General features: G+C 44.5%; 1 protein-coding gene across 2 annotated transcripts in view; it reads left to right on the forward strand.

The window, feature by feature from the left end:
- The window catches only part of LOC139461228 (uncharacterized), a 42,601-nt gene that overhangs the window by 935 nt on the left and 29,166 nt on the right, over positions 1-12,500 (forward strand). The gene's annotated exons all lie outside the window — the stretch shown is intronic.

Consider the following 12,500-nt stretch of genomic DNA (forward strand, 5'->3'; position numbering starts at 1 on the left):
ATCCCAGCTGACTATCATGTATATCATGCTGCTGACTATCATGTATATCATGCTGCTGACTATCATGTATATCATGCTGCTGACTATCATGTATATCATGCTGCTGACTATCATGTATATCATGCTGCTGACTATCATGTATATCATGCTGCTGACTATCATGTATATCATGCTGCTGACTATCATGTATATCATGCTAACGGTGATTTATGGCGCTCGTGACGGTCAGTGTACAGTCAGATCGCCAGCCTGTGTTTGGCACACATTACACCAACACGTGAGGTCTATCTTGTCATCATTAAACACTCTAGTGTATTGAGCGCATGTCGAAATGGTGTATATAAGCAATGAGTTATGGAGGACACGTGTTGGACTACAATCACTATGGCCAGTGAAGATCCGTGGTAGAATATTATAGGTCTTCAGCAACCCATGCTTGCCGTAAAAGGCGACTATGCTTGTTGTAAGAGGCGACTAACGGGATCGGGTGGTCAGGCTCGCTGACTTGATTGATGCATGTCATCGTATCCCAATTGCGTGGATCGATGCTCATGATGCCAATCATTGAATTGTCTGGTGCAGACTTGCTTATTTACAGACCGCCGTCATATAGCCGGAATATTGCTGAGTGAGGCGTTAAGCAACAAATTAACAAACAAACAAACAAACAAAAATGCCGTCACTATGGCATAAAAACACCCTGCCCCAAGATTCGACCCTGTTTCATTAAGTGGTTAAAGTCTACAAACATCATCGGGCTTTCCTCCCACATTAAGCTGACATGCCGGGATATTGAAATACTGCCTCTGACGGCGTCATTCCCAGCCCTCTCCTAAACCCTGATGTCTGCTAGTGTACACCAGTGGGGAATCCGGGTTTGAATTGGTCTCCAGCAACCTATGCTGGTCGTAAGAGGCGAAACAATGGATCGAATGGTCAGACTGTGTTGAAGGCGTGTCATTGCTGACAATATCACCCACTGGATTGTCTCGTCCAGACTTGATTATTTACATGTAACTGAATATTGCTGGGTGCAGCGTTAAACACCAAACAAACAGTGCGTGAGGTTTACGCCGCTTTTAGCAATATTCCAGCAATATCACGGCGGGGGACACCAGAAATGGGCTTCAATTGTACCCATGTGGGGAATCGAATCTGGGTCTTCGGCGTGACGAGCGAACGCTTTAACCACTAGGCTATCCCACCGCCCAACAAACAAACAAACATATACTAAAGTGTTGGTTTTCCTTTCAACTATCACATTATGTTTTGATGGACGTGGAGTAAGGGTAGACAATAGACGAGCATGTTTCTATCCTCTCCCAACCGGTGGCCGCAAGCGGGACCACAGCAGCGACATCAGACACAAGACAATTCGTTGTGTAAATAATTTAACTCAAAGGTGAGACACTACCGACGGACTCAAATCTTTCCAACAAATATTACACAAAACAGTTTAATTTTCGCCAACACATGACGAAATCTCTGTACTCACGACAACGGGGAAGGTTTTTGGCACCAGATGGAGACTATCAACACAACCTGTCAATCGACCTTCAGAATGCTTTTCGGCATCAATATTTGCGGCATATTTGGCCTCTGCGTTGTTGTTTGCGACATTGCAGCCGCTTGTTGGCATAATAGCGCTTAATGTTTAAACAATGCTGATATAATTAAGAAAAGCTCTTTGTCCTGTATTTGGTCAGATAACACGAACTGGGACTTGTGACGGTGTGTCGCGATGCAGGCGGATATATCGACCAAGGCGGCCCGCGTCATGGACGCTGTTATCCCGGGACGATATGACAAATATACACCATCTACATTTCAATCCTTCCCGTCTCATACCTTGCTCTGGATACAATTGGATATTGGTTAGCACAGCTCACACGGGGCATGGGAAGCATTTCTAAACATTGTTAGATGTTATCAATATACAGAGAGTGCATTGCGTGAAGGAAATGGCTGATTGATTCTGGGACAGACTATGGCCGACTCACGTGAAGTATGTGAATACCATCTCGTCATTCGGGACTAGGAGGTTAGTCAGGGGGCTACCCAACACCGCTGAAATGTTTGCTATGAAACATCGGTGCCAGTGCTCCTCACTTCGCCCGACTGCATTATACAAAAGACGATAAAAGATGGTACTTGTTGTTACACTCAGTAATCTGTGTTTAAGTGGGTTATTCATGTTAAACTGACGCATGGTATATCATGGGCTTGCACTGAATGTTAGGGCGGTCGGGTAGCCTAGTGGTTGAAGCGTTCGCTTGTCACGCCGAAGACCCGGGTTCGATTCCCGACATGGATACAATGTGTGAAGCCCATTTCTGGTGTCCCCCGCCGTGATATTGCTGGAATATTGCTAAAAGCGGCGTAAAACCATACTCACTCACTCACTCACTGAATGTTAATACCCGGCTTGACTATTATTAGTGGCGTCAAGCAGTTCACTCATTCTTTGTCTGACTCCAAGTATATATAAGAAGGCTAAAGTGGATACGGCCCTGCTAAACATAGCCCATGGTCGGCTTTGTAATAATACACCAATTGTCAGATATGACGATTAGAAACACATGATTTCAGAGGTCGACCACGAAATGATAATCTCACGTCGCAATGCCACGCCCCCCGCCGCCCACCTGCCCATCATTCACACACACAGTTCTCACACTCTTCATCTTCTAGCCTACCCCATCTCCCCCCTCCTACCACCATCCCTCCCCTCCTAACACTATCACCCCCCTCCTAACACCATCTCCCCCCTCCTAACACCATCCCTCCCCTCCTAACACTATCCCCCCCCTCCTAACACCATCTCCCCCTCCTAACACCATCACCCCCCTCCTAACGCCATCACCCCCCCCTACCACCATCTCCCCCTCCTACCACCATCACCCCCCTCCTAACACCATCACCCCCCCTACCACCATCACCCCGCTCCTAACACCACCACCCCTCCTACCACCACCTCCCCCCTCCTAACACCATCTCCCCCTCCTACCACCATCTCTCCCGTCCCAACACCATCACCCCCCTCCAACCACCACAAACTCCCCCTCCTAACACCATCCCCCCTCCTAAAATATCTCCCCCCCCCCCCCCCCCCCCCCCCCCCCCCCCCCAACCTCTCCTACCACCATCTCCAATCCCTTTTTTCCTTGGAGTCTTTGGGTTGATGATGCACACATCCCTACGGTGTAGACACACCGCTAATTTGGTCTGTCCGGTGTTAGGTGTAGAAGGCTCTATATGCAAATATGGCCCGGGTTCAGTTCGGCGATCTTAGGGACACGCAGATGGGGTCTCAGGGTCAGGCGACAAGGTCAGTAATTACGCTGGACTGAGTCATTTGGACCGACCCTGTAAACTAATTAGCACATAGTTCCAGCACGGGACACTGTTGGTCTACTTCGATGTTTTGTACAATATTTGTGGTCATAACTTGATGGAGCAGTGACGTTAACGACATTCAGGGTCGCGCACCACGTGACGGTGTCTCTATTCCCAAGTACATGTAGGCTCAGGGCTATAGGCCCGTATACGATGTTTACCACTTTCGAGCACGGTATTGTGCTGCCTAACCAAGTGTAGCAGGGGCGACTGGGTGATTCGAACCTACGACCACCGAATTGAAGCATCTTAAACCACGGCGCCATCCTTGGGCCCAGCATTGTCATTAAAAATTCGCTTCTTTCTTTAATATTTGTTTAAAGATTCTATTTTAAAAATCAACAGGATCGGTAGAATAAAAATAACATTACTCACCAATGTTTTTGTTTCAAAGTGATCCCTAAATATTTGAGATGGTAGAGAAAATGGAATATATACTCACCGCCAAAAGAAACGCGAACCATAGAAACATATGGAGAAGTATTTACGTTACGAGTTGTTTCCAATGCGTACCTCTTAATGACAAAACTAACAATCAGTCAAGGGTTACCACAGCGTCTGTATTTGTATCACGATATGCTGCACGTGATTTGCAATCATGCACAGGCAAATGGTGCATCTCGAGGCATGGATCTATGACGTCACATATGTAATGTGTTCATGAGCGTCGGTTCACACAACATATCAGTATGTTCGTCTGTGCTTGGAATTAATTTAATATCTCGTGAATATAAGTAAGTCTTCATATATTAACCAACGTGAAAGGTATTCGCGTTTCTTTTGTTGGTGAGTATATAACAAGTGGTGCAACTCATAAAGCATACAACTCTGGGGGTAAATTTTACACGTATTGCCGTCGCGCTCTCTGTTATAACGGACCGCCTCCGTGTCCTAGTGTAGAAAGGGCCTTGAGGGCCTTACGACACTTACGTCGGGAATAAGAAATACCTCTATAATTTTAATTTGATTACCCATTTGTCAAATTTAGGTCCAGCAGGTCCGTTAACCTGGCAATAAAGAAACGCTTAACCAGGAAACAGGTGCGGTGTCTACGTATAACTGGACTGAAACAGTCTACATTTTTTATAATGACAGGATGTAAATAGCATTCCACATTGCCTTAAACAAACAAACAAATTATCATTGAAACATTGTTCAAAATTATTTTTAAAAAGAATCGGTTTTCATAGATTATCAATGTATTTGAAACACACCAGGGACGAGAAAAAATAATTGTATTTACATCTTTCTTCAAAGATGATATGTAAGCAGACAGTTTATGGGTAGACTGATGGGAGAGCACTGGTGCGTCGCCACACGGTACCCGAGGCTGGGTGTTGCCCGCCGTGATATACCCGGAATACTGCCGGGAGAACATGGCCTACTGTGGGGTAACGGTGGGGTAACCCCGTGGTTAAAGCGTTCGCTCGCCACACCGTAGGCCCGGGTTCGAAACCCCACACGTATGTGTTTAAGCATATTTCTGGTGCCTTCCGCCGTGGTATTGCGGGTCTATTGCTAAATGCGGAGTAAAATAATACTCACTCACACACACAGTTAGCCTACTGATATAGGTGACGTAGTGGGTGTCACATTATATCCCTCACGCAACATAGGCAGTTTCTGTGCGTTTCAGTAATGAGGCTAATAGTAGTCGACGGAGACGTAAGATAGACAGGCATTTCAACCTGCTGTGAGAGGCTCGTTAAATCATCACTCGTGTGCAGTGACGCTGCGATGGGCGGTCACATAAGTCAAAGAGGCTAATTATTAACATTCAGACCCACTTTTTTTTGATAAGGGCATGCGTTATCACTACGACGCATATTTTTTTTCCAGATGACTCAAACAGATGCATTATCTCCCGTGATACTGTCGTTACACAGTACGTTATACAGAAATACAGATATACCGTTATACAATTATGCCGTTATACAGATATACCGTTATACAGATATACACGTTGGTGGCGGTATGTCTGGGCCCCGAGCGCTTTGTTGAGGTAGTCATTTTTTCCCCGCCGTTACGTGTGTTAAATGGAATGTAGATACACATTCATTGTGCGGTAGTGTTGTAGGCGCATTTACTCGACATACCCAGATGTCCGGGTATACATGTTCACGAGAACAATGGAGGCTATTGTTTCTAGAATGAAGAAAGCGTTTAAACCACATGCGGCGAATTCCGTCGCTAAGCAAAATCCTATACATGCTTGTCTCTGAACAATGACAACTAAACCTTTGCTCATTCAATCCTCTCAGCGATTTGTAACGGCAATAGCTTATAAAGCACGCGACAAAGCGTGGTGTGACGTCACAATGTATTACAACACAGTAATCGGTCTGAACGCGGCAGATCATGGTGTGGCGTCGGAATTGATTGCGACATCGGATTCGGTAGACACGGCGGTAGCCAGTCAATCCGAGGCATCAGAAGAATGTTAAATGTTATGGGTGACGTCAGTAAGATAGTATTCAGCACGCGAACAGAGATATGGGCATTCACAAGCAAACAATTCTAATCTGGATCCCCAGAGCCTAAACGTTTCAGCTTTTCCCTCTATCTTCTCGTAGCTTTTCCATACTTTATGCGACCGCCTCTGTGGTCTAGTGGAAGAGCGTCCGCTCGGAGAGCAGAAGATCTGTGGCTCGATCCCCGACCGCGTCATATCAAAAGACGTTAAAGATGGCTAGCCCCGTACTTGTCGGCACTACGGGGCTAAAACAATGACTGGACGACTCTGAGTCAGTATACTGTGTCTGAGTGGGGTATTCATGTTAAACTGGGGCATGGTATCTCAGTGGGCTAGCACTATAACTCGGCATCAGTCCGGACTAGTACAAGCAGCCACACACACACACACACACACACACACACACGTGCATGCACGTCGCCATATAACTGCAATAATCTTAAATTGGACGCGACGTTAACGCCAGTTTCACCTCTCCATACTTTATACTGCTCCAGCCAACAACTATTGCGCTTCGCTAGAGAAGAAACATGATAAATAAAGAAACGACATTTAAATGTCAAAAGAAAATAGTCTTTTACTGTTAAACTGCAAATAACTCTTTTCAAAGAAAATACAGTCAGTCAAAAACCCGACCTAGCTCTCTCGGATGGGTTGGAAAGGGAAAATCGTATTTCTGTGGACCTAAAATTATGGAGTATAGGCAAGCTAAGTTTTGCAGCGTTCGATATTGTAATTAGGAGTGTCTCATAACTGACACTAAAGATTTTGTTTGTTTGTTTATTTGCTGTTTAAGGCCGCATTCAGCAATTTTCCAGCTATATGTCGGCGGTCTGCAAATAATCGTGTCTTGACCAGACAATCCAGTGAATGACATTATGAGCATCGAACCTCGCAATTGGGATATGATGACATGCATCAACCAGATCAGCGAGCCTGACCACCCAATCCCGTTAGTCCCCTCTTACGACGAGCATAGTCGCCTGTCTGAAGACGTCATATGTTACAGTATTGTCAGGAGATGCCATTGGGGTTTGTCTGAGTTGGGGCACCGTCAGTTTCATCCTTCCCATCATCATTTGTGTCAACAACACTCGGATGGGTAGCCTAGTGGTTAAAGTACTCGCTCGTCACGCCGAGAACCCGGGTTCGATTCCCCACATGGGTAAAATCTGTGAAGACCATGTCTGGTGTCCTCCCGCCGTGATATTGCTGGAATATTGTTAAAAGGCGGTGGAAAACCATACTTACTCACTGTGTATAATTATTGCAAGATCAATGTACGTATTTGTCGATACAAACGCAATGCGGCTGCTCTCACGTGATTCTTACAGGGTAAGTGATATGTCAAGGAGTGTCGGGGATGACTGTCAGTCCACTCTCCGATTGTAAACCGATTCCCAAGGCGCAGTGACCTGTGTGTATAACGGAACATGATCGGGGTCACGCACCTGCCGTCACGATATGGCTTAAATATTGTCGATGTGACATAAAGCATTAACTCACTCACTCACTCCTTCACTCAACGTGACAGAGTTTCCCAGCCTCTAACTACACTGTTCCTACTCACGACCATCATGTCCCCACCCCTACCCCACCCTAGCTTTTCCTGCCCCCACCCAAGCTTCTCCTGCCCCTACCCCTCATTCCTGCCCCCACCCCTCATTTCTGCCCATTCCCCTACCGATCTTATGTCACCCCTCCCAGACCCAACTCAAGTTTCCACTCCTCCATGTCAAAGATATGTATTATATTCAAGGCGTCCGGCCCACTACAGGAGTACCATATAAGTAGTTTTACATATTCCGATATATACTAATGTTTAAAATTCTTTCGGGGAGAAACTGCAATCTTAATATATACAGCCATGTTTAATATGACGACATCATCTTCTGAAGAGAGAAGAGAAATAAAATCAGGTACAGGATAATTTGACAGATAGCGTTCTGATATAAACTTGTTTCTTAGATTACATTAATAAGGACATAAAAATAAAATGAATTTCATGTTCTATAGCTAACTGACGTAATGGGTAGTATACCTCATCGATTTTTCAGTGGACATTTTTTTATTCACTTATCATGAGATCTAACAATCCAAGCCTAAATTGAATAAATGGACGTCTTGGTGTTAATGTACAGTAAACTACGGATATAACGAACACGCTTATAACGAACTGACGGATATAACGAACTTACTTTTTGGTCCCGACTACTTGCTGTAGTCATGCTGTATATGTACTTATAACGAACTACGGTTATAACGAACTAAAATTAGTAGTCCCTTTGAGTTCGTTATAACCGTAGTTTGCTGTAGATCATTATTTTACTGGTTGAATAAGACTCTTAAACGTTCCACCTTGAACTGTTTTCTAAAGTGGAATGCCATACTTGGTAAAACTTAGTTTAGTTAATGCGAACAAAGACTGTTCGCATTTTTCGGATTTAATTGACGCTTGCGTTAATTTCAAGATTTACGGTATTGGTATCCGACCCCCCTATCAATTTCAAGTGTTATCCCGATGAATGAATTCAGCGCATAGTGAAGTGATCTGTAGTGAAATAAAACCCTTCATGTTGTGTATTCACTGAAGACCACACACTATGTCCTGACACACGTTGTATGGCTGATATGAATATACAATAGTGATAGAGTAACCCGCATGTCAGTTCCCATCGCAGGGGGTGGGGTGGGCGTGGCGGTGGGACACTTATCCCAACAGCGTTATCGTCGTCATGCCACCACCGTGCATTTTTTACACATGATTGATATCTTGTATTCATTGATCCTGATGACATTTCGAATTGTCATGATTTTGAACAAGATAACTACCGTCATTTAATGAAACATGGATTATTACGACACCAATATAGGGAGTGTAGAATGAGTTTAAAAATTGATATCGCTCTCTGACGTTCACTCTAAACGTAAAAAAAGGCTGACTGGACAAAATTTCAAACTTTCCTGACACGTTGAGCATATATTACACAACAGACGGGGTCGAGCGGTGAGTCAGCTGGGAATCACCACCATGCAGTCAAGATTTATAATCGCCCTGTCAGGAGCTGGGTAATTGAAATGTCCTTATAAGGAGCCTGTCATGTCTCCCAGGACAAGTATTGGTACTTCTCGAGACGATGTTTGGTAGCCCGAAGCAGGGTGGTTGAACCGTTGGTTCGTCATCTTGAAAGCCCTGGTTCGAATCCCTACTCTATCAATATTGTGTCTTCCCCCAGTGTTTGTTTGTTTATTGTTTAACACCGAATTAAGCAATAGTCCAGCTATATGACGCCGGTCTGTAAATAATTAAGCGAGTCTTGACCAGACAATCCAGTGATTGACAACATGAGCATCGACCTACGCAATTTGGATACGATGACATTCATCAACCAAATCAGTGAGCCTGACCTCCCGATCCCGTTGGTTGCCTATTACGATAAACTTTGGTTGCTGAAGAGCAATTCTAACCCGGATCTTCTCGGGTCTCTTCCCACGGGAAGAAAAGTGTGAAAAGTTGGTGGAAGCAATAGACGACCACGCTCGTGATCCTGTACATGATGTATGTAGTTGCTATCTCCCAGCCACAGCAACATCGAACACGTCAGCTTCAAGACGTCAATATATAACATGATGGAGTTTGTCATCCCTCGATTCCGGGATAGTGTGGGTCCCCAGCAACCGCTGCTAGTCGCAAGTCGCAACCTAATGGAATGGAGGCTAGCTCACGTGGTCGATTGCCTGTCATGGTGTCGATGCTCATGATGTCAATCACTGGATTATCTGGTCCAGACTCGATTCTTTACAGACAGCCGTCATATAATATTGGACTAATATAATATCAACCAGTCACGTCTGGGAAGAAATCATAGAAAGAAACTAATCGTTCTTTGATCCAAGTAAATGGTGTAATTTATAACGTGTCGATACAATACGGTCTGATCGTGCTGCATATCTCTTTCATGTATACTTCAAAAACAACGGGCTGACACGCTATGACATGTATCACTGTACATATCGACATGCCGTGTCTGGCATTGTCTGAGGTTTAGGGGCTGTCACTCGCATAGACTGAGCGTAGACAGGTACAGATAGGTCTAGCCAGTCGTGCCGAGTTTTTGCGTATTTTATAATTACCTTTTGGATCCGCCAATATGATATTGAGATTAAATCTTTTAACAGTTTTATTTTCTTTAAACGGTATCCAGGTGCCTTCAACAGTGACAAAAACTTCCGAGAAGACCGGTAGGGAGAGGGGACTTTATAAAAAACAAACTCAATATTGTGAACCAGTTGTCAACGATGTAGGATTCTGTCTGTAGGCGCTATAACACGCCTCTAGGCGGTCTTGGTGAACCTGCAAAGAACAGAGTTGTTCTCTCTCAGATAACGCTGTTGTTATGACTACGGTGCAGTGACATTTAACATGTTATAAACAGGATTTTATGTTTCATCAAATGCGCGATAACGGTGCTAAATTTAGCCGTTTCGAAAGCGGATATGTTTTAATGATGAGATTGTTTTCCTCATCGTCAACCATGATATTACGGTCGACAATAGACTGTTTGCTGTTAGTTGTGCAGAAACACCCGCGGGAATTTCCATGTCATGTGTGCTACCTGATGTCGACGCGACCCGAGTCGTATACGTACAAATCTATAGAGCATGTAGGGTTATGCTACACCACTGCTATAGATAGGAAAACCTCATATAGTTTTCCCCGTCATCAAACCTCCCCCCCCCCCCCCCTCCTCCTCACAGAACCCCCACCAGAATATCCTAAATCTCCTACACAATTTGTCTCCCCTACCCTACAGGACGGTGGGGCAGCATAGTGGATAAATCGTCCGCTCGTCACGCCGAACGCCCGGGTTCAATTCCCCACATTGGTACAATGTATAAAGCCCATTTCTGGTGTCCCTGCCAGCGACTCACTCACTCACTCACTCAATCACTCACTCGTCAGCAGTATAGCCACTATATCGTCATTGCGAGTGGCTATCACTCTGTCCGCCCACTCACTCACTCACTCTCTCACTCACTCAGCAGTATAGCCACTATGTCGTCATTGCAAGTGGCTATCACTCTGTCCACCCACCCATTCAGTAGCCTCTCACAACGTAAACCACTATAAGTAAACAACAAGTGGCTGATCTGTCAGCTCTCAAGGCACACTACGAGAAGTCCTTCACGGGTTATGGTGCTAAGTAAACTGATTATACAGACAAGTGTTTGCCCGCCACGAGTAAGGGACTCGACTCGCTCCGCTCGGATGTACCCCGAAGTGCCCGAGATGTGGCATGGTGCAACAGAAGACTATGTGATTAAACTCTATCCCAGCAGCCACACTGATCGCTAAAGTACGCATCACACTATGTAGCAACCTTGTGTCGTGCATGAAGAATACCCTATAATAAGTTACAACTCAATCAGGAACTCACATACAACTTTCAGTAAGTAAAAAGTCCCATACCGTTACATTTTTCTATTGACACAACTTTGTTTTTTGACAATACACGGCATTCTAACGTGAATTTTGAAATTACTCGGTTCTGATTGGTCAATCAGACGTTGTCAAATCACAATAAACCCCTCTGATTCAAACAGGCGATTTGACGGCTGCATCACCGCGGAAGCTTATTGCCATGAAATGGTACTTTTGTTTAGTCATTGACAGTAGGCATATTTAAGTAATTATATGCACAATTATAGGCTACAAAATGCAAAGTTGCGGTTACTACAATATTCGAAGGATATGTTGCAATACATTTCGTGCAGAAAACATGATAGAAATCTACAAAGAGAATGTGTTTTAAGTCTTGTGAACAACAGAGAGATTGAACTTCGCGCATTAAATCTACAGGTAACCTAGCTCTACATTGAAAACTCAGTATGTTTATCTCCTAAAAAAAGTTTTATTTCATTCGGTGTGAGAGTTCTACTGTTTTCCCATATCATTTCTTTTGATAATGACGTCATTATCTCGTCACGTTATATTTGCGCGTGACGTCACAATAGTTAATAAAAATGGACAAATGTCCCATTCCTACCCTCACTATCTGTCCTCTCGACCCGTGAAGATCCGGGGTAGAATAGGTCTTCAGCAACCCATGCTTGGCTTGAAAGGCGACTATACTTGTCGTAAGAGACGACTAACGGGATCAGGTGGTCAGGCTCGCTGACTTGGCTGATGCATGTCATCGTATCCCAACTGCGCGGATCGATGCTCATAATATCAATCACTGGACTGTCTGGTCCACAATCGATTATTTACAGACCGCCGTCATATAGCTAGAATATTGCTGACTGCAGCGTTAAACAACAAACAAACAATCTATCTGCCCTCTCAGCGGTGTGTAATACTGATTCCAGCTGCCCAACCTATGCACGCTAGATTGTCCTTTCTTTCCAACAAGACACTTGGGATATACTTATATACATATACTTCCATCCAGTCACACATCTAACACGGGTGTGTTTTATTGATATAAAAACCTTTAGAGATTATAAATATTGCATACTGTGGGATAGGTCTTATCGTGGTTCGCCAAGGGGAATGCGGAGTTTTCCAGTGTTTAGTAGGCCTATCAATAATGCATGAATTTCACTACAGTGAAGCACGCCCTGGCGATTC

This window comes from Haliotis cracherodii, unplaced genomic scaffold (genome assembly GCF_022045235.1).
Source record: "Haliotis cracherodii isolate W230 unplaced genomic scaffold, xgHalCrac1.p SCAF_14, whole genome shotgun sequence".
In the NCBI taxonomy this organism is placed as follows: domain Eukaryota; kingdom Metazoa; phylum Mollusca; class Gastropoda; order Lepetellida; family Haliotidae; genus Haliotis; species Haliotis cracherodii.